Here is a 24,520-nt window from a genome sequence, read left to right as displayed (position 1 = left end):
TTGTAAAAGGAGGACAAAATCGTTACGCAGCAACTTATTAAAAGTGAAAGGTACTAGAAGAAGAAAAAATGCGTTTTGCAGTTGATGACATTACATGGAAATTGGAAATAGTGGAATAATAAACTAATATTTCAAGGCCAGTCGATGCTGTTGATTCTTAATAAATATATTCAATATATTAATAAAACATGTCTTTTATTGAAGATAAAATTGCTTATATAAATAAATAAAATTGTATTTAAAAACGAAGGTAAACAGCTCTAATTATGAAGTAAAAGTTTTACCACAAATATGTAAGATTTGTCCAAATGAATGAAAAAATTTCAATAAAATCGTTCCATATATGAATTCAAATCAGTTAAATTTTTTCATTCTGCAGCATAGTGGTAAACAAATATAGGAAAATGTTAACTAATATATGGAATGCATTATACCTAATTTCTACGAAAATCACATCGTTCAAACAAATAAAAATGTCTTTGGCGCTATACGAAGTTCAACTTTTTTCACAATAAGTTCATTTTAACTTAAAGAAGGGGTCACTTTTTTCTGGGTGTAGGAGGCGCACTGATCATGAAAATAGCTTGAAACTCAATGTAAAATTTCCAGATTTTACTTCTACAGATTTAAGATTTCAAATCAAGACGTTATTTTATAATTTTCTTGCACACTTACAAGAGATGTTAATGATTCCTCTAAAACTCAAACAAAAATGGTTCTTATAAATCCAGAATCTGCTATAGTCCTCATAGGTGAAATCTTTAAATTTATCTTCGGGAAGTGTCCTCAAGTCCTCAAGTCAAGCCCTCCTGAAATTCAAAGGAAATCCTAATATTTGGTTCATGGTGGTGGGTATTTAAGATTCGGCCCGGCCGAACTTAGTGCTGTATATACTTGTTTTTAACTCTATTGTAATGTGAATGTGAACGACAGTCTATATTCGGCGCGACCGTATATATACTTGTTTTTCGTTGATATTGTGAAAAATTAAAACAGCAATGTGGAGATAAACAATATTAGTTTACTTTAATCAAATGCAGCAGACTTCTTAGCTCTTTCATTATTCAACCAGTTGTTCTGGAGACGACTCTTTGCACTGCAAATGTGTATGAAATTCAGATTTTCAATATTTTGATAATCATGTTTTTTTTTTTCACTATTACTGATATTCATTAGACTTTTACTGATTGACAACACTTAAAGTTCGTTGATACGATAAGTGCTAACTTTATTAAAGAAGCACAAATATTTGACACATTGTTAGCATACTTTAAGGCGGCACAAAATACCCAAGACTTAACACACACTAATAAAAGACTTTCTATGGCGCTATGCAGGGCTGCCTATTTCAATTAATTTCAAGAAAAATCGTCACTTTTTTTTTGATAAAAATCGTCATAATCGGCACTTGCATTTTAAAAATCGTCAAAAAAAATCACCATTCTATGGTGGTGGGTATAATTAAACATATTTTTTTTGGGTAAAGGCCGGTATGCACCTCTAGCGAAAATTTTCATTCCCATAAGAAATGCATTGCTATTTATGCTAACGAAATTTTCGGTAGCGTTCAATTTCGTAAGCTGGTACGCACCTCTAATGAAAATAACAGGGTTGTCAAAAGCATATTTTGGCAGCAAACATTTAATTTATTACAATCATTGTGTGCGTAAAAGTTTTAAAAGGTCTGTAAATAATAAACAATTTATTTGAGGAATATTTGGAACCTATATTAACAATTTTTAAAAGCGATTAGCTGGTTTAAAATTTGTGTACACGGCCCTGTTTTTTTGTTGTAGACTTAAATAAATTTTTGCTACCGAAAATTTCGCTAGAGGTGCATACTGGCCTTAAACAACAAAAGTATTTATTTCACATAACAGGTTGGCTGATAAGTCAACCGTTCTGACACATAGATGGCGTCGCTAGTATTAAATGCATATTTTTATACCCTCCACCATAGGATGGGGGGTATATTAACTTTGTCATTCCGTTTGTAACACATCGAAATATTGCTCTAAGACCCCATAAAGTATATATATTCTGGGTCGTGGTGAAATTCTGAGTCGATCTGAGCATGTCCGTCCGTCCGTCCGTCTGTTGAAATCACGCTAACTTCCGAACGAAACAAGCTATCGACTTGAAACTTGGCACAAGTAGTTGTTATTGATGTAGGTCGGATGGTATTGCAAATGGGCCATATCGGTCCACTTTTACGTATAGCCCCCATATAAACCGATCCCCCGATTTGGCTTTCGGAGCCTCTAAGAGAAGCAAATTTCATCCGATCCGGCTGAAATTTGGTACATTGTGTTAGTATAAGGTCTCTAACAACCATGCAAAAATTGGTGCACATCGGTCCATAATTATATATAGCCCCCATATAAACCGATACCCAGATTTGACTTGCGGAGCCTCTAAGAGAAGCAAATTTCATCCGATCCGGCTGAAATTTGGTACATGGTTTTAGTATATGGTCTCTAACAACCATGCAAAAATTGGTCCATATCGGTCCATAATCATATATAGCCCCCATATAAAACGATCCCGAGATTTGGGTTTCGGAGCCTCTAAGAGAAGCAAATTTCATCCGATCCGGCTGAAATTTGGTACATTGTGTTAGTAAAGGGTGATTTGTTAAGAGCTTGATAACTTTTTTTTAAAAAAAAACCCCATAAAATTTGCAAAATCTCATCGGTTCTTTATTTGAAACGTTAGATTGGTCCATGACATTTACTTTTTGAAGATAATTTCATTTAAATGTTGACCGCGGCTGCGTCTTAGGTGGTCCATTCGGAAAGTCCAATTTTGGGCAACTTTTTCGAGCATTTCGGCCGGAATAGCCCGAATTTCTTCGGAAATGTTGTCTTCCAAAGCTGGAATAGTTGCTGGCTTATTTCTGTAGACTTTAGACTTGACGTAGCCCCACAAAAAATAGTCTAAAGGCGTCAAACCGCATGATCTTGGTGGCCAACTTACCGGTCCATTTCTTGAGATGAATTGTTCTCCGAAGTTTTCCCTCAAAATGGCCATAGAATCGCGAGCTGTGTGGCATGTAGCGCCATCTTGTTGAAACCACATGTCAACCAAGTTCAGTTCTTCCATTTTTGGCAACAAAAAGTTTGTTAGCATCGAACGATAGCGATCGCCATTCACCGTAACGTTGCGTCCAACAGCATCTTTGAAAAAATACGGTCCAATGATTCCACCAGCGTACAAACCACACCAAACAGTGCATTTTTCGGGATGCATGGGCAGTTCTTGAACGGCTTCTGGTTGCTCTTCACTCCAAATGCGGCAATTTTGCTTATTTACGTAGCCATTCAACCAGTCGATTATGTAGACCATAAATCGGACGTAAAGCGCGAAACACATTTCGAACCGAACACTGATTTTGGTAATAAAATTCAATGATTTGCAAGCGTTGCTCGTTAGTAAGTCTATTCATGATGAAATGTCAAAGCATACTGAGCATCTTTCTCTTTGACACCATGTCTGAAATCCCACGTGATCTGTCAAATACTAATGCATGAAAATCCTAACCTCAAAAGAATCACCCTTTATATGGTCTGTAACAACCATGCAAAAATTGGTCCATATCGGTCCATAATTATATAGCCCCCATATAAACCGGTCCCCAGATTTGGCTTGCGGAGCCTCTAAGAGAAGCAAATTTCATCCTATCCGTCTGAAATTTGGTACATGGTGTTAGTATATGATCTCTAATGACCATGCAAAAAATTGGTCCACAACGGTGCATAATTATATATAGCTCCATATAAACCGATCGCCAGATTTGACCTCCGGAGCCCCTTGGAAGACCAAAACTCATCCGAATCCGTTGAAATTTGGTACGTGATGTTAGTATATGGTATCCAACAACCATGCCGGAATAGGTTCATATCAGTCCATAATTATATATAGCCCCCATATAAACCGATCCCCAGATTTGACCTCCGGTGCCTTGTGGAGAAGCAAAATTCATCCGATCTGGTTGAAATTTGGTACGTGGTGGTAGTATATGATATTTAACAGCCATGCCAAAGTGGTCCATATCAGTCCATAATCATATATATCCCCCATATAAACCGATCCGGAGATTTGGTTTTGGAGCCTCTTGGAGGAACAAATTTCATCCGAGTCAGTTGAAATTTGGTACATTGTGCTAGTATATGGCCGTTAACAACCATGCCTAACTAGGTCCATATCGGTCTATAGTTATATATAGCCCTCAGATAAATCGACCCCCAATCACACAAAAATTGGTCCATATCAAGTGCATAATTGTATATAGCTCCCATAAAAGCGACCGTGCAAAAGTCCATATCGATTAGTAAATATTTGTAGACTTAGATACCTTTTTGTCTAATATATACCACGTGTGGACTAACTCACAATTTAGAAAACGATTTAAGATTTCACAACCCAAGTAATTCGATTGTGTATAACAGTCTTTCGTAGAAGTTTCTACGCAATCCATGGTGGAGGGTACATAAGATTCGGCCTGGCCGAACTTACGGCCGTTTATACTTGTTTTTAATCAATCTTGTTATTTAGGGTTTACTCTTTTGAGAAGTCAAGCGACGAGTGCAGAACTCCTAAATTTCTTAAAGATGTGATTAAAAACGTTTGTAATAAATTCACAAAAGCACACATAATTGAATATTAAAAGACTAGAGAATATTTCCAAATTTAATGTCGAAAAATTGATTTTCTCCTCTGAAAAAAAACCTATTTTGAAATCTAAATGATCAAAATGAATTGAATGAAAGTAAAATAAGAAATTAGTAATTAAAAAACTGTTCACTTGGACAGAGGTTCAAAATTTCATAAAATTATTTATATATTTATGGTCTATGAATATAAATAATTACAGAAAGTAGGGTATAACTACCAAGATTTTCGGCCCATTCATAAAATTAAAAAATGCTACAAATCAAATCAATACCCAAAAGATCTATAATGGATCTTTGAAAGTTTTTTTGTTTTTTATTTTTTTTAGTAGTAGTTTTAATTTTTAGCTGGCTGGAGTTGTTTTTATGGTGTTAGAATTTATACAATATTTTTGGTGCCTTTTGCCTTTTTGGAGTTGGCTCCACTGCATTTGTGTAGACTTTGGAGAGTTCATTGCAAATCGTTCTCAATATTTTTCATTCTCTTTTTTGATAAGAGAGTTTGCAAGTTTCCGTTTCCATTTGTATTAGTGTGAAGAGATCAACATCCGTTACACAATTTTGCTCAACCCATTTATGGTATCCAACAACTTCACCATCGCTAACATTATTAGTTCGGTTTTTAATCTGTCCTTGTTCGGTCGTTGCCCGGTGTTTTATGTTGCTGTCGTTGATCAGTTTGTTTGTTAAGTGAAACTTTGTTTTGTACTGCATTTATGTGTATACACACTTGTGCATTCAAGTCACTTAATTATAAAGAAATAACAAAGACCTATGAACTTTATAGATAATAATGACGATTAAGAATATAATGAGGATTAATTTCAACAGCGATGTTAATACTGATTGGCTAAATGTAAGCGATTACATTTGGTAAGTTTCTTCTGTGATTCTATGTTCAATATTACATTTTAGTTAGAAATTAAATGTATGTGTGTTGTATGTCATTGTCGTTGGAGTATGTGCTGCGTGTTTCACTACCACTATATTAGATAATGAAGGGAACTTTTGGCGTTCGATGGTAGCCATGAAGGAGATTAATGAGAGAGAATTAAGAGTATTCATTCATTCTCTGAGTGGAAGAATTTTAGCTAACGTAGCAGGGCTGCCAATTTTGCCGATTTATCGGCATTTTGACGATTTTTGACTCAAAAAATAGCAAATGCCGATTTTCCGATTTTTGCCTCGATAATTACAATATTAGCTCCATTAAAATTTTTTTAATGGAATTCATTTGTTTACCTCGAAAATCCACCAAAACAGAGACGGAGAGAGGCTACATTTGACAGTTGTCATATACAGAAATTTCAAGTTATTAAATAAGGATATTATGGCCTAATTTCAGCAAACTGGGCGATGCAAATATATGGCAACGACACTAAATCTGAACTGATTTTGATGGGTAAATAAATAAAGTTTTTGGGAAAATCGGGCGAATTCTACATATGAACCGAGTTCGATGCAATTTTGCATACTTCGAGGCTACAAATCGGTCGATAACATATATGCGCGCTATATCTACACTTCATCCGATTTTCAATAGCGTTCGTCCTTGTGCCAAAAAAGCACTGAACAAAGTTTCGTCAAAATTAGTTCGTAATTATGAACGGAATAATTCGATAAACAAATTCGTGGACAGACAGGTGGATGGATGGACGAAAGGATAGATCGACGCAGGAGATGATTCTAAGTCGGTTAGTATATATTTTATTGGGTCTAAAAGCAATATTTCTGGTAGGCACATTTTTTTGCAGATCAAAGTTATTGTACCATAACAACTATGTGGTTTAGGATGCATTTATTGTTTTTAATGTTTTAGAAGCGGACATCTCGAATATGGAAATAGTTACTGGATGACGCTCGAGTACTTTTCGGCTATGACTTACTCAGAATGCGTAATACAAACATGTGCTAATTATAATATAATTGTAGTACAGTACAAAAATGCACATACGGCCAAAACAAAAATGCACAAACATTAAAAACAAAAAAATAAATAAAAATGTTACTAAATTGGTAGCTGTATTTTAGAAAAATTATTTTTTATTTTTATTATTATTTTATTTATTTTTATACCCTCCACCATAGGATGGGGGTATATTAACTTTGTCATTCCGTTTGTAAAACATCGAAATATTGCTCTAAGACCCCATAAAGTATATATATTCTGGGTCGTGGTGAAATTCTGAGTCGATCTGAGCATGTCCGTCCGTCCGTCCGTCTGTTGAAATGACGCTAACTTCCGAACGCAACAAGCTATCGACTTGAAACTTGGCACAAGTAGTTGTTATTGATGTAGGTCGGATAGTATTGCAAATGGGCCATATCGGTCCACTTTTACGTATAGCCCCCATATAAACGGACCCCCAAATTTGGCTTGCGGAGCCTCAAAGAGAAGAAAATTTCATCCGATCCGGCTGAAATTTGGTGCATGGTGTTAGTATATGATCTCTAACAACAACGCAAAAATTGGTCCATATCGGTCCATAATTACATATAGCCCCCATATAAACCGATCCCCCGATTTGGCTTGCGGAGCCTCTAAGAGAACCAAATTTTATCCGATCCGGCTGAAATTTGGTACATGGTGTAAGTATATGGTCTCTAACAACCATGCAAAAATTGGTCCACATCGGTCCATAATTATATATAGCCCCCATATAAACCGATCCCCCGATTTGGGTTGTGGAGCCTCTAAGAGAAGCAAATTTCATCCGATTCGGCTGAAATTTGGTACATGGTATTGATATATGTTCTCTAATGACCATGCAAAAATTGGTCCACATCGGTTCATAATTATATATAGCCCCCATATAAACCGATCCCCCGATTTGGGTTGTGGAGCCTCTAAGAGAAGCAAATTTCATACGATCCGGCTGAAATTTGGTACATGGTGTTGGTATATGTTCTCTAATGACCATGCAAAAATTGGTCCATATCGGTCCATAATTATATATAGCCCCCATATAATATATACTACGTATGGACTACCTTTTAATTTAGAAGACGGTGTTAGGAAGTTTTAAGATACCTGGCCATCGGCAAGTGTTACCGCAACCCAAGTAATTCGATTGTGGATGGTAGTCTTCAGTAGAAGTTTCTACGCAATCCATGGTGGATTGTTCGGCCCAGCCGAACTTACGGCCGTATATACTTGTTTTTTTTTTTTTGATTAGCTTAAAATGTTTTTTGTTTTAATGTTACTTCTATAAAAAACTGAATTTTAAATGTATGGCTATGTATGTTAATTTAATGGATACTTTTGTTTTATTTTAAACCAAAAATATGTTTTATTTTAATATTATTTATAATCCCCAATTATGACGATTTTTTCGGAAAAAAAGTGACGATTTTTCTTGACATTTTATTGGCAGCCCTGGTGCTACGTTTTGTATTTATCTTCTCACATCAAATAAGTAAAACAAAAAAAAAACTATCCCGCCAAAATCGTTAGCTCTCTCTCGATATTAGAGAACAAAAATCTCATTAAATTCCAGTTTTAAGGTCGGTATTAAGTTTTCATTATCGCGCTAAATTGACATTTTTTTCACGATTATTTTTTTTTTGTCTCTAGAGAAAATTTATGGAAATTTTGTCTTTATTATTATTATTATTGTATTCTTCTTTATTGTTGTGTATTTCATAAGGTGTACAATTTTAGCTAGATAAATATTAATACTTAATATAAAGAAGTTATATTGATAAATTTAAAGCCATGCTACTTTGTAGCGTCAGGCGTAATTCCATGTCTGTTAGGCGTATTCATTCATTAGGAAGGCTCAATATCTCAAGCAGTATTTTAGGTATTTTACAAGATTATTCCAGCTATTGCTTTCATGACCATCCAAAATACGAACTATTTCGAAATATGGCTAATCTGTTTTCACGAAACACTGGACATCGTGCTATGAAGTGTTCTACATCTTCAATCTCATTTAAGTTGCAAAGATTACACAATTTCTCATTTGGAGTTGCTCCATATCTATTTCCGTTTAGGTCAATTACTCCTCCTCTCGCTCTAAATACATATTTTACTGTTTGCCAATTCGTATCGTCCCTTAAATAATGCCCTGTTCCTGTATATCGAACGAAAAACAGTTCGAAAGAAAGGCAGTCACTCGAATTCGAATGAATTTGGGTTTTTCTATTTTTGAAAGTTCGATTCGTTTGTATGAGAATACATTGATTATTAAAAATGAGTATTTTTAAATTTTTGGCCTGACAATGCATTCAAATGTTAACAATGCTTTTACTTTTTTCTTGACACTTATTGTATATGTTCGTTTATTACTCGACAACAAAATATGAAGTGACTTGCTTTTCGATATATAAGAACAAAAATCAATTTTCTTTCGTTTGGAATACGAAAGAAAGCTTTCGTTCGATATACAGGAACAGGCCATAATATTCCGACCGCAAATGATTGAGGTATTTATATATTCGTGACTCGCTTGTTTGCTTTCTCTGAATATTAGTGGAAAGATTGTTTATTCTTATCTTATTAACCAACTCCGTTGTAAAGTTATTCCAGTTTTCACGAGTAATAGGGTATCCAGGCCATGATATATTCGTACTAATAGCTAGTGATTTAATTTCGCTCACCCAGAAGACTTGCTTTCTAAAAAGCAGTTTTTTAAGTTGATTTGGTAGTCTATTCGTGTTGTAGATAAATAGTATTTGTTCAATATATCGTAAATGAAGTTTCAAAGTATGTAGACTTGCTTCCTCTACATTTGTTTCCAGCGCTAATACATAATTAGGAGTGTTCATAGGCAGTCCTACTACCTTTTTGATAAAGAATCTTTGAAGACTATCTACTTCATTGGCGTATCCATACCCCCAAACTTGTGCGCAATATGATTGTATCGACCGACATACTGCTGTATATATTCCCCACTTCATGCTCAAGCAAATATCCTTTTCCCCCAAAAACTCTCTCCATGTTGTGTTTATAGCATTTTTCGATTGTTTTGTGCGATTAATAACATGGGTTTTGAAGCTCATCCATGGAGTTAGCAGAACACCCAGGTATTGATAGTTTTTTGATACTTTTATATTTGCTCCTTTATAAGTCCATTGTTCATCACTCCTTTGCACCCCTCCGTTGCGAAAAATTAGTACTTTTCTTTAATAATTCATTTCACAGAAAATAAACATGTTCAATTGTTACTTTGAATCATTTCCAACAAACATGTGTTTTCTATAGAAATAAAAGTATGCAAAATTTTCTATTGAAATCAAAATTTACAACAATTTTCTATATAAATAATATATTGCAAAAATTTCTATAGAAAAAAAAAAATGCAGAAGATAAAAATTCGATAACTCTATATACCCATAATTAATTCTGATGAGGGCTGAATCGGATGATATTTTGAATACCCGTTTCTTGGTTTTGTGTTTTGAAATCTTCATTTTAATATACATAACTCGAAAACTGACGTATCACAAATTATTTAAATTAATTTTTAAATTATTATGGATTTTTTTCGGATTTTCAACAATTTATTGGGAAATTTTAATTTAAAGTGGAGATTTTTGGGGACAATAGCCAGGGAAATAATGGCAACACTGTTCCGAATAGCGCACGCAGAGAAGGAATATGATCACCTCAAACATGTTTCAAGAGCAAAATGTTATTTTTGTATGGTGAGCATGTAACATGTTTGTCACTAAAATGTTATTTTGTCGTCAAATATAACCTGCTTGCCGAAATCAGATACATGATTTCCGAGAAAACAACATGGTTGCGAAAACCATGTTACATGGTCACCACCCAAAAATAACATTTTGCTCTTAAAACATGTTTGAGGTGATCATATTCCTTCTCTGGGTGCGGTAATCCAAGATATTTTTTACAGGCTATTTGTCACTTTAGACTTCTCAAGAATTCCCAGAAATTTCACTCTACTACTTTTGAACTGAATTTGAATCCAATACTTGACAAAATACTGCCAAAACTGTCCCGAAGAGTGGTAATCCAAGCTATTTTTTACAGGATATTTGTCACTTTAGACTTCTCAAGAATTCCAAGATATTTCACTCTACTACTTTTGAACTGAATTTGAATCCAATACTAGACAAAAAGAGCATTTTAGTACATTTTAGCGTTGTAAAAGGATTTGGTTTCCACTTAGACCAAATTGATTCATTGTGAATCCTCATAGTTGTTTCTCTCCAACCTATCTTCCTTCGCCAGGGTTGACCTCATCATATTCACGTTTCCAAACAAGTTCCAAATTAGTTTTCTAGGTCTTCCATCCATCCATTAGTTCCGTACATCGGTAATATCCTAAAAGAAAAAGGAGCCGAGTATCCTTTTCTTCTTAACTACTTATCCAGATTTTGCTGGGTATTTACCAGGGTCATATTAAGCCGATAGTAAAATAGTTTATTTGTTTATTTTATATATTTATTTAACTTTGATAAAGATAAAATGTTGTTTTTGTTGTTGTTAGATGACCTATACAATATGCAATTTATTTTACACTGATAATAATTCTGCAAAAGTATATATTTCATTCACATGTTAGATCTAATCGTTCAAGTATATGAAGGTATTATCAAATATGTTATTCAGAAATAAAATTCAAATAAAACAATTTGATTGCAACAAATAAAATCAATATTAAATTCAATTCAAAACAAATTACAATACAAATTAATGTCTTTTTAAAGGAAAAATATGTTTGGTCATTAAAGCTTTACAATGTTTTATATTTTTATAGTAATTTTATGCACCTCATTCATTTTCCTTTCTTATAATTAACAATTGCCCTAGGTAATTGTATTATATAAATACGAACTGCATATTGATTTTAGAATATTTTTCTGTTTCAATGGGGACTTAAAATGAATTAAAAATTAATTTAAAATAAAAATTACAGCCACATACTTACAATAGAATAATATAATTACGATTGTTTGTATTGTAATATGGAATCTAGGTTTGAATTTATAAACATAAAACAATATTATGGATTGTACAAATTTTCAGCTGCCTAGAGATTTAAGTGGTTCTTTAATATATTTAAAGATTTGTTGTATTGATTATTTCGTATGAAATCCCCAAAAGTAATTTTCAATGGATATAATAAACAAAAATGTAGGCCAATTTTAAGAACTGATGTGATTTATTTCCATAGCTATAATTAAATCGTAGAATTAAGAAAGAGTTTTAAGTGATAAACCCAGCCAACTGAATGCAAGTCGATGATTTGAGCAGTCGATCACTTCTGAGCAATATTGCTATTGAAATGAGCAATTATATCAGCGCTATGAAGAAGCTGCTCTAAATCGTGACATCGCCCACAAAAATCAGCGCTGATTCAGTTGTTTTGTGAGCAGTTGGTACTGCCTCTCTCCCTTACAATCGTGCTGAAATAGTGCTCCATTTTTTTGCTGGGAAAACTTCATACCAAACAAGTATATACGGCCGTAAGTTCGGCCAGGCCGAAGCTTATGTACCCTCCATCATGGATTGCGTAGAAACTTCTTCTAAACACTGCCATCTACAATCGAATTACTTAAGTTGCGGTAACGCTTGCCGATGGCAAGGTATCTTAAAACCTCCTAACACCATCTTCTAAATTGTATGTAAGTCCATACGTAGTATATATTAAATCAAAAAAGATCGATCCAATACGTATATAATTCAGTTTGACAAAGTAGACATAAAATTTTGACAAAATTTTCTACAGAAATAAAATTTTTTTTTTTAATAAATAAAATTTTAACAAAATTTTCTATAGAAATAAAATGTTCACAAAATTTTCTATAGAAATAAAAATTGTGACAAAATTTTCTATAGAAATAAAAATTTTGACAAAATTTTCTATAGAAAGAAAATTTTGACAAAAATTTCTACAGAAATAAAATTTTAACAAAATTTTCTATAGAAATAAACTTTTGACAAAATTTTCTATAGAAATAAAATCTTGGTAGATTATTTTTGGCTCGAGTGGCAACCATGATTATGAACCGAATAAAATTTGAACAAAATTTTCTATAGAAATAAAATTTTGACAATGATGAAAATTTTATTATGAACAGAATAAAATTTTAACAAAATTTTCTCTAGAAATAAAATTTTGACAAAATTTTCTATAGAAATAAAATTTTGACAAAATTTTCTATAGAAATAAAATTTTGGTAGACTATTTTGGCTCTAGTGGCAACCATGATTATGAACCGATATGGACCAATTTTTGTGTGATTGGACCAATTTTGGTATGGTTGTTAGCGACCATATACTAACACCACGTTCCTAATTTGAACCGGATCGAATGAATTTTGAGGCTCCGGAGGTTAAATCTGCAGAACGTTTTATATGGGGGCTATATATAATTATGGACCGATATGGACCAATTCTGGCACGCTTGTTAAAGTTCATATACTAACACCATGTTCCAAATTACAACCGGATTGGATGAAATTTTGCTTCTCTTGGAGACTTCGCAAGCCAAATCTGGGGATCGGTTTATATGGGGGCTATATATAATTATGAACCGATGTGGACCAATTTTTGCATGGTTGTTAGAGACCATATAACAATATCATGTACCAAATTTCAGGCGGATCGGATGAAATTTGCTTCTCTTTGAGGCTCCGCAACCCAAATCTGGGGATCGGTTTATATGGGCGCTATATATAATTATGGACCGATGTGGACCAATTTTTGCACGGTTGTTAGAGACCATATACCAACACCATGTACCAAATTTCAGCCGGATCACATGCAATTTGCTTCTCTTTGAGGCTTCGCAAGCCAAATCTGGAGATCGGTTTATATGGGGTCTATATATAATTATGAACCGATGTGGACCAATTTTTGCATGGTTGTTAGAGACCATATACCAACATCATGCACCGAATTTCAGCCGGATCGGATGAAATTTGCTTCTCTTTTAGGTTCCGCAAGCCAAATCTGGGGATCGGTTTATAAGCGTGCTATATATAATTATGGACCGATGTGGACCAATTTTTGCATGGTTTAGAGACCATATACCAACACCATGTACCAAATTTCAGCCGGATCAGATGAAATATGCTTCTGTTAGAGGCTCCACAAGCCAAATCTGAGGGTCCCTTTATATGGGGCTATACGTAAAAGTGGACCGATATGGCCCATTTTCAATACCATCCGATCTTCATCGATAACAACTACTTGTGTCAAGTTTCAAGTCGATATCTTGTTGCGTTCGGAAGTTAGCGTGATTTCAACAGACGGACGGACGGACATGCTTAGATCGACTCAGAATGTCACCACGACCCAGAATATATATACTTTATGGGGTCTTAGAGCAATATTTCGATGTGTTACAAACGGAATGACAGAGTTAATATACCCCCATCCTATGATGGTGGGTATAAAAATCATTGTTGTACTGATGATAAAATCAAGCAATTATTTTTACAAAAATCTATTGTCATTATTATACCCTCCACCATAGGATGGGGTTATATTAACTTTGTCATTCCGTTTGTAACACATCGAAATATTGCTCTAAGACCCCATAAAGTATATATATTCTGGGTCGTGGTGAAATTCTGAGTCGATTTAAGCATGTCCGTCCGTCCGTCTGTTGAAATCACGCTAACTTCCGAACGAAACAAGCTATCAACTTGAAACTTGGCACAAGTACACGCTCATAAAAAATCGCTTCTGTAACATATACTCCCAAACATATTTTGCTTCAAGCATATACATTTTTGGGTATTGCCCAAACATTTATATGTTTGATCTCTTCCAATATATAATATGTTTGAAAGCATATTAGTCTAAACAATATATGTTTGGGTAGTCTAAGTTCCAAACATTTTGTATTTTTGCATCCAAATTCAATAATGTTGTCTTCCAAAAAACAATATGCTATTATGTGAACATATAATATGTTTGGAAGCATTTTGCACCCAAAAATATTATATGCTTAAAAAAAATTCTCCCAAACAATATTGTGCTCAAAATTTTATTTATTTATTTATATATTTACAATCATAACGAATTATGAAAATAAACAGGTAATATAGGTGCTAACAACATAGGTTTTCGACCTGAATGCTCAAAATTTTGTTTCTGCCCAATTGTATATTCCCCCACATCTTTCTCACTTCCACGAGATTTTTTAGCTCTTAGCACCTTTTTCTGTAATACAAACATTGTAGAAGAAATTATTCAATTGTATGATTTTTTTTATTTTAATTTTACCTTTTGCCGGACGGGGATTCGAACAGCGGACCACACAGTTTGTAAGGATCAAAGAAGTAGCTGATCAATTGCCCAAGGAAAAATAAAATGTTAATTTTGTAATAACAAGCAACAACCACCAACTTAATTCAATATCGCTCCCTGTTAAATAGCGCTCCAAGCTACTAAACACATATATGTTTATAGGCTATTTCTAAATTAATATATGTTTGCATCCAAGCATATTATATTTACAAACATTTTATGTCCCAAACATAATATGTTCTAACATATTAACATATATGTCCCAAACATGTTATGCTAGTTTATGAACATTATATGCTTGCACTCAAAAATATTGTGTTTAAAAATTTGTGTTCCAAACATATAATGTTTATAGCCAAACATATGAAAAACAGCCTTTTTCATCCGTGTAGTTGCTATTGATGTAGGTCGAATGGTATTGCAAATGGGCCATATCGGTCCACTTTTACGTATAGCCCCCATATAAACGGACCCCCAAATTTTGCTTGCGGAGCCTCAAAGAGAAGAACATTTCATCCGATCCGGCTGAAATTTGGTACATGATGTTGGTATATGGTCTCTAACAACCATGCAAAAATTGGTCCACATCGGTCCATAATTATATATAGCCCCCATATAAACCGATTCCCAGATTTGAAATCCGGAGCCACTTGGACGAGCAAAATTCATCCGATCAGGTTGAAATTTGCAACGTGGTGTTAATATATGGCCGCTAATAACTATGCCAAATGTTGTCAAAATTTTAATTCTATAGAGAATGTTGTCAAAATTTTAAATCTTTTGAAAATTTTGTAAAAATTTTATTTCTATAAAAAAAATTTGTCAAAATGGTATTTCTATAGAAAATTTTGTTAAAATCGTATTTCTATAGGAAATTTTGTCCAAATTTTACTTCTATAAAAAATGTTGTCAAAATTTTATTTTGTCAAAATTTTATTTCTATAGGAAATTTTGTCAAACTTAATTATATACGTATTTAATCGGCCATTTTAAGTTTAATATATACCACGTATGGACTACGTGGTATATATTACGGTATTAGGAAGTTTTAAGATACCTTGTCATCGGCAAAAGTTACCGCAACCCAAGTAATTCGATTGAGGATGAGAGTCTTCAGTAGAAGTTTCTACGCAATCTATGGTGGAGCGTACATAAGCTTCGGCCTGGCCGAACTTACGGCCGTATATACTTGTTTTTCTATGAAATTTATTTCAATAAGTTGACATATATAGTTTCAAAAGAGTATGTTCAGTCAAAGCATATTCCAAATTGTGCTCACATTCTAAAATTGACGTGTTTTTGTGGTTTGAACTTGATGGCTCGTTTTGAAATGTTTATAAAGGGAAAACATTTAAAAATCCAAAGCATTCTTGAGAACGACGTATAAGTCGAGCAGCGTTGCCAGAATTGTTTCACCAAAAACCGCTAGATTTACCCAAAGTTACATTTTTGATTGAAATTTAGCAAACTTAAAGGCTTTATTTCACTTAAAATGCATATTAATTTAATTGTGTTCATTTTAATTCTACTTCTGTGAGATATTTATTGAATATTCCCTAGGGAATGTGCTCCCTGGGAATTCATTTTCCCCGGGATTAAAATCCTCCTATTCTAAACAGTAGGGGAGGGGAATAACATGGGAGAAATAACTCAGAGTATTCGAAGTCAGCTGTTTTACTTCAACTGTTTTATTTTAATAAATTTTTAATATTAAAATTTTGAATTGAAATTGTATTAAATTGATGTAAAAGTTGAGTTAAACGCGAAGAACTTCAAAAGTGTTTATTGCCGTGTTTATGGTAGTAGCTGAGGAGAGGCGTATCAACGTAACAAGGTCTAAAGGATAGAAAGGAGAAAGCTACGTGATGCCATTAACCCACTTGAGTTGCTTGAAACGTTGTAACTACATACTTGTACATGGAGATGTTGTTACTTAGTTCATGGAATTTATGGGGTTAAAGTGGCAGCCCGATTTGATTCAGACTCACTTAGACCATTCAGTCCATTGTGATACAATATTATAGGGTAAATAATCCAGCCTTCAAATACCTGTTGGATGTATTAGCAGCCCACATTCCACCTCAACGCAAGTCTTTTGGATTATCTCCACTAGTACACTCTTAGAAAAATATGTTTTTCATATGTTCCGATATAAACAAAATGTGTTTCGGGCACAATTTTTAAACACAATTTATTTAAGTGCAAACATGTAATGTTCCTAAACTAACACTAAATGTTTGGGACATCTATGTTAATATGTTAGAATATATTATGTTTGGGGCATGAATGTTTCATAAAAATCATATGTGTGAATGCAAACATGTATAAATTTACAAATTTCGACTAAACATACATATGTTGTGATATTTTATTCAAAGCGACAGAGAGAGTATAGAGAAAGAAATAGAGATGGAAACCAGGAGAGTTGACAAAAGATATCAACATAACACAGCGAAAGAATCAAAAGATAACAATTTCTGTGAAACCGCTTGTTGTTGTTTCGGAAAACTGTTTTATGATAAGGCCAAAAATTTGATATGCTTAAGTCTAAATATTATTTAATTTGAATAAAGAGAATGGACATTCGGAACCAATAGAATAGACATTTGAAAAACAGCATATGTTTTCGCCTTCAGAGCAGCATTTTATGTTATGTATGTGTGGACATGTGTTTTGTTTCTCATTTTGGCATTATGGGCACAATTTTTTTCTTGGTTCGTTAAAAGAAATCAGGGGTCTTCATAAAAATAACGAAAGGGCACTATACTCAAGGCCGTAGCCAGGATTTTAATTCGGGGGGGAGTTCAACTTAAAAAAAAAAATATTCATATAATCTCATGTGTAGAAAATTTTAATTATGCATAGGTATGTATACAATATTTTTATAATATTAAATTGAACCGACGGGCTTTTTGGGCAGCAAATAAATCAATGACTTCTTCAGTCGGCACATTTATACGGCTATGAACCGAAATTAATGCCAATCCTTTGAGTCTACTCTCGCTAGTCGAATTTCTAAGATACGTCTTTAATCTCTTCCATGGCTGAATAAGGATGTTGAATCACGATAACAAAAACAACAAATTTCAATATGTTGTTTACAATTTTAAGAAATCAAAATCAGCTGATAAAAGAATCGTATGGCATTGGTAAAAGTGGCAATTATTTATTCTTTCAATTGTCCTGAAAAAATAATTCAAATCGAGAGAAAAATAAAGGTTCAAATTTAATTGCGTCACCTATGAGTTATTGTGAAGTGGATAATTCATCCGAGGAACGCCGATATGAGACCAAAGTTAATAATGGAAGTCAGTCAAATGGATATTCGCCATCTATTAACCAAAACATTTTATGATGCAGTTTAAAAACTGATGTGCGTGGTATTTTGGGTCTGGAATATGTTATCAAGATACTCAAGTCATCTTTGAACAATTCTCCAGCTATGAATGCGCGAGTTTGTTTGAGATGCATTTGCTATGCAGTGTCATTTGGAGAGCTGCAATCACCATAAACATATGATTTTGACATCTTAAAATTTGGTCGAAATAAAAAAAATTGTAATCATATGGCCCCATGATTTAACCTTCTTGTTCAGCCATGAATCTCTTCATTGTTGAAAATGAACGTTCGGATGAGCACGTAGTAACTGCAGGGATGGAAAATGCAGTACTATAGTACTTTTTTCAAAACTTTTTCACCCCGGTCAGTAACGTAGTACCCCCGCGAATGATTTAGTACTTTTTGTGTAGACATTTTTGAGTCGATATCAGATTTATGGTACAATAGCTTTGACAAAATATTTTAATATTTTGAGAAAGTCTTTATCAACCTTATTTGGTAATAGTCTTTTACAAATATGGCAAAACAAACATGTTCATGTGGGAAGAAAATCTCGATTTTGTAAAAGACATAGTCAAAAACAGGATTTTATTGAACTTTAAGAATGTTTTAGTCGAAAAAAGAATGCGATTCTATATTATCGATTTTTTATTTCGGTAGAAAAAGTTGTCAACATTTTATTTCTACACCCTCAAAAAAAATCGCTTCTCTAACATATGTTCCAAACATATTTTGCAGGAAGCACATATATTATTGGATACTGCCGAAACATTAATATGTTCGTTTTATGTGAGCATATTATATGTTTGGAAGCATTTTGAGTCCAAAAATAGTATATGCTTGGGAGAAGTCCCCAAAGAAGATTGTGCTCATTCCCTCACATAATTTTCACTTCCACGAAATTTTTGAGTTCTTCGCATCTTTTTCTGTAATACAAATATGCTGTTTTTTTCAAATGTCTATTCTCTTGGTTCCGAATATTCATTCTAATATTCAAATTAAATAATATTTAGACTTAAGCATATTAAATTTTTGGCCTTATCATGAAACAGTTTTCCGAAACAACATACAAGCGGTTTCACAGAAATTGCTCCCATTTCATTCTCTCGCTGTGTTATGTTGATATCTTTTTATTCAACCCTCCCGGTTTCCATCTCTATTTCTTTCTCTATACTAACTCTCTCTCTCTCAACATATATATGTTTACTTGAAATTTGTAAATTTATATATGTATACATTCACACATATTATTTTTATGAAATATTCATGCCCCAAACATAATATATTCTAACATATTAACATATGTGTCCCAAACATTTTGTGTTAGTTTAGGAACATTACATGTTTGTACTTAAATATATTGTGTTTAAAAATTGTGCCCGAAACACATTTTGTTTATATCGGAACATATGAAAAACATATTTTTCTAACAGTGTATATAGAATTTTTGCAAAATTTTATTTTTATAGAAAATTTTGTCAAAATTTTATTTCTATTGAAAATTTTGTAAAAATTTAATTTCTATAGGAAATTTTTGCAAAATTTTATTTCTATAGAAAAAATTTTGCAAAATTTTTTTTCTATAGAATTTTTTTGCAAAATTATTTCGGCATAAGCCGGCTATCATACAAAACCTTTTTTCGGAGGGTTCAAGTGTGGTTCATTGTTGGGTTTAATGAACTGCCTGAATTTATTCTGATAATTGGTTGATAGTTTTGCTGCAAATAGAGGATGCTGATAAGGAATGTGGTAATTCCGAAACCATCCAACCATCTTGCAGTCTATAGGTCTTTGCCCAAATAAATTTGACAAACATTCTTTTCCTCTATTGGTTAAACTACACTTGTAGTTTAGTCAATGTATGGGTTTAAGCTGCAACAAAAAAACAACAATGCTTAAAGATCAAAACCAACAATAACAAAACAAAACGAATGGAAAATTTTATTTCTATAGAAAATTTTTGCAAAATTTTATTTATATAGAAAATTTTGTCAAAATTTTATTTTCTTTAAAATTCAGTCTCTTGACAATAATATTCAAGTGAAATTTTTGTTGAAATTTAGTAACAAGTACCTTTCCGATCAAAAAATACCTTTTTTGTACTTTCTTAAAAATTGTATTTTCCATCCCTGAGTAACTGGCAAAGTGACCAAAATTTTTAAAATATGCACGTTTGGAAATATCTCTTTATTGCTTCCATCGCTAAATTAGGCAGGTTCTTTACGCAGGTTTTGCTCCATTTCATTTCATTCATTTCGGGGGGGGGGGGGGTTTGATCCACCTCATCCCCCCCCCTGAATACGGCCTTGACTATACTCTTTTAAGAGTTGGGACAGTAAAATGAAATAAGGAGGAAATAGTGAAAAATTACACAGTAAAATGTATAAAAACAAAGTTTAGTTCCTCTTTATTAATAAGTAGTCCACGAGGAGTTGACGGACATCTTCAAATATAAAAGCGGGCATTAAGTTCGAGTTTTGCAGCTAAAACAATTTAAAAAGATTATTTTCTTTAAAATGAATTATTAAAGAAAAATAAAAGGCATTTTAGAGCGATGGTGTTAAATGCTAGTAAAAAACTGTTCACGCCTAAATAAATTTATGTTTATATTATAAAATTATTTATGTATGTTTATACTCGACTCAACGTTCTTCTTTTGTTAGAGGTTTTGAATTCCTTCCAAAATTTTAAAGTTTTGTACCAAAAACAGTTTTTTGTTACAAAATTGTTATTTTTGCAATAAAAAAATAATATTTTATGCAAAAACCAGTAAATTTCGTTTATATCAAGCACTGTTACTGACTATAAATCTTTAATAACCCACATTTCGAAGTTTCATTATAAAAATTTAATATAGTATAAATGTGTAAATTAAAAACAAGTAAATAAAGTAGAAAGTCGGGCGGGGCCGACTATATCATACCCTAAACCACCATTACAGAATTAGTAATCATAAGCATTTGTGGGGTAACATATAGGTCTGGGAGATAAAATTAAGGGGTACATGTCTATGGGTGCTTTGTGTCAATCTGACTATAGCTCATAGTCAATGTTGCCGGGGAAAATGTTCTGTTTACCCTACAAGGACAAAAAAAGTTCCCTACTTTCCCATACATTCCCAAACAATTTTTCCTACTATATTTTTCGTTGAATTTAAAAAATTTTACAAAACAAAAATGGTTCTAAGTACTTTATTATCTTAAAACATGAATATGCAACGTATATAACATAGAATATAAATTTGTATTACCACCACGGTTTCCACAGTTAGTAGAATTCTACCCAAATTAGTAATTTTTTTTTGTTAAATCTCTATAAAAATAAAATTTTGGAAAAAGTTTCTATAAACAAATTTTTGTGAGAAATTTTTCTATAGAAATAAAATTTTGACAATAAATTCTAAGAAATAAAATTTTGAGAAAAAATTCCACAGAAATAAAATTTTGAGAAAAATTTTTTATAGAAATAATATTTTGAAAAAAATTTCTATAGAAATACAACTTAGACAAAATGTTCTATAGAATTAAAATGTTGACAAAATTTTCTACAGGAATAAAGTTTACCACATATTGTTAAAGATCAAGCCTTGCCGGCTTCTAATTTCCTCCTCTAGAGCCACCAAAATGTAAAAATTATTACAAATTGTGTTGAGTGAAAATGTCCTACATTGTGGCCCTATGTCCCTACAAGACGCTAAATATTAGAAAAACCCTACATATAGGGAATTTCCCCTACTTCTAGCAACACTGGCTGTGTTGATATTGGGCGTACGGAGTTAGTATGCCACCAATATTGAACCCATTATTAAAAAAGAGAAAATCGTTAAATTAGTGTGGGTAATAAATAAAAATTTGTACAAATCGAGCAATATTCTTATGTAAGAGCTACAAGTACGTATAAGTACGATCGGCTAGTACATCAAAATTTGAAATTTGAGTAACATTGGTTAATAAATAAGAGTACTATGGCCAAATTTGGGAAAATCGAGCGATGCATATATATGGAAGCTATATCTAAATCTGAACCAATTTGCATAATATTTTGCGGGTTTGATTAATACCACAAAAGGTTACCTTGTGCAAGATTTGAGTAAGATCAGTTACGAAATGAGGCCTGTATGGTCAAACATAAGGTTATAAGGGCGAATTTTTCAAAATCGAGCGATACATATATGGGAGCTATATCTAAATTTGAACCGATTTCGATGAAATTTTGCACATATGGTTAGTACTATAGAGGACTGGATCTAGCCAACTTTTAGTAATATCGGTTAATAAATAAGGGTTCTATGGCCAAATTTGGGAAAATCGGGCTATACATATATATGGGAGCTATATCTAAATCTGAACCGATTTCGATGATTTTTTTGCACATATAGTTAGTGCTATAGAAGACTACATTTAGCCAAATTTGGGTAAGATCGGTTGATTCCTATTCAACCGTCGAACGGAACGGACGTGTTTTTTCAATAGCGGATAAACTCATAGTAATAGGTACCTACTACGAATTTCAAGTGTGGTGGGATATTAAGCCACCATGCAGCGAAATTCCAAGTCATCCACTGGGTTGCTAACTTCAGGGCCCAGTGGACGGGTATCGACTGGAGTTATAAATCTGGGCAATGACCAAGAGTTAGGCCCAATTAGTCGACCTGTAGACGGGTCGACAGGTGGCGACACACTGACAAGTCGAACTTTTTCTAAGGTAACGACATCAAAAGGAGGTAATCCCTCACGAAAAAGATTCAAGGAACGCAGAAATGCTTTGTTTATCCTAAAGAAGTTAGGATCAGTCGACCCAAGCACGTTGTCGGCTAAACAAAGCGATTCCTTAAAATGGGCTCAAGGAATTCTTGAGACTGGAAAAAGGGAACGATCGCCGGATGAGCTGCCATCCTCCAAAAGGGATCAAAGATCGTTTGCCTCAGTTGCTAAAGATAGCCTTGTGATGGCTATCATTAATAAAGGAGCATTGGACGGTATGGTTCCAAAGCAAAAATGGGGGGAAATTGAGAATGCTCTATCTGTCGTCTACTCACAGGTACTGGAAAAGTTTCCCGGCCCAGATCCTCGACACCAAGAGGCTGGTTGGTATCAAGGACGATTTAAGCTAGTCGCATTTGAGGACCAGAGGTCTATAGAATGTTTTAAAGCTGCTCTGATACTAATTGGTGAAGTTTGGGAAGGAGCTGCTCTAGAGTTAGTCGAGAAGAAAGACATACCGGCTAGACCTAGAGCACATGCCTGGATACCTGCAAACCCTTCTGACCCTGAATCTATTTTAAATAGACTGAAACGATGCAATCCAGATCTTCCAACAGCTGATTGGAAGGTTGGCCGTTTGGATGAAGTGGATGGACCAAGACGGCATGCAGTGTTTATATTGAACACTCAGTCTTTGCCACATCTGGCAAAGTCCCAGGGCCGTGTATGTTATGGCTTTCATTATATCCAAATGAAGGTGTATAAAAACGATCAGCTAAAGGATTCAGAAATGGACAAGCCTCTGTCTGAATCAGAAGTAAGCGGATCCTCTTGCGAAGTCGAGGGAGATACCAAAGTTGAAGACATGGATAGATACCGTATGCGTGAGGAGGCTTCTATTGCCTCAGAACTCACCAAAGTCGAACCTATGGTTATTGAGAGAGTCACCGATATCTCTGAAGAGGACATTCTTGATGACTCGATCGAAGCGGCTGATGTGACGGTTGTTGAAAATCTCGATGGTCCTACGGATCCTCCAGATAAATCTTCATCATTGTAAGGCTGCATGTGCTGCCTTAAAAGTTCTCCTGATGAAAGGGGACATAGATATAGTTCTTATTCAAGAACCATATGTTTACAAAAACAAAATATGTGAATTAAGTACTCCGGGGTTCAAACTATTGCAGTATACTGGTAATGATGTAAATCGAGCCTGTATAATTGCTAAAAACGAGCTCAATTTGTTTCTGCTTCCCTCAATGTGCAATACAGACACTGTCGTTGCAAGTTTAGAAATAGCCAAATGCAAATATTGGGTATCTTCGGTCTACATGGGACATGACAGGGAGATGCCTCCATATGCCGTTAAGACCTTAGTGGAGGAGTCACTGAAAACAAAGGCGAAACTCATTATGGGATGCGATGCGAATGCACATCATAGTATATGGGGAAGTAGTGATACTAATGCAAGGGGAGAGTCGCTAATAGAGTTTATTTTGCGTACTAATCTGGTAGTTTGCAACAAGGGAGATGTCCCAACCTTTGTCACTAAAAACAGGCAAGAGGTTTTGGACATC

This window comes from Haematobia irritans, chromosome 4, assembly GCF_050003625.1.
Source record: "Haematobia irritans isolate KBUSLIRL chromosome 4, ASM5000362v1, whole genome shotgun sequence".
Classification (NCBI taxonomy): Eukaryota; Metazoa; Arthropoda; class Insecta; order Diptera; family Muscidae; genus Haematobia; species Haematobia irritans.
The sequence above is the reverse complement of the archived record's forward strand: the minus strand, read 5'-3'. Positions refer to the sequence as shown.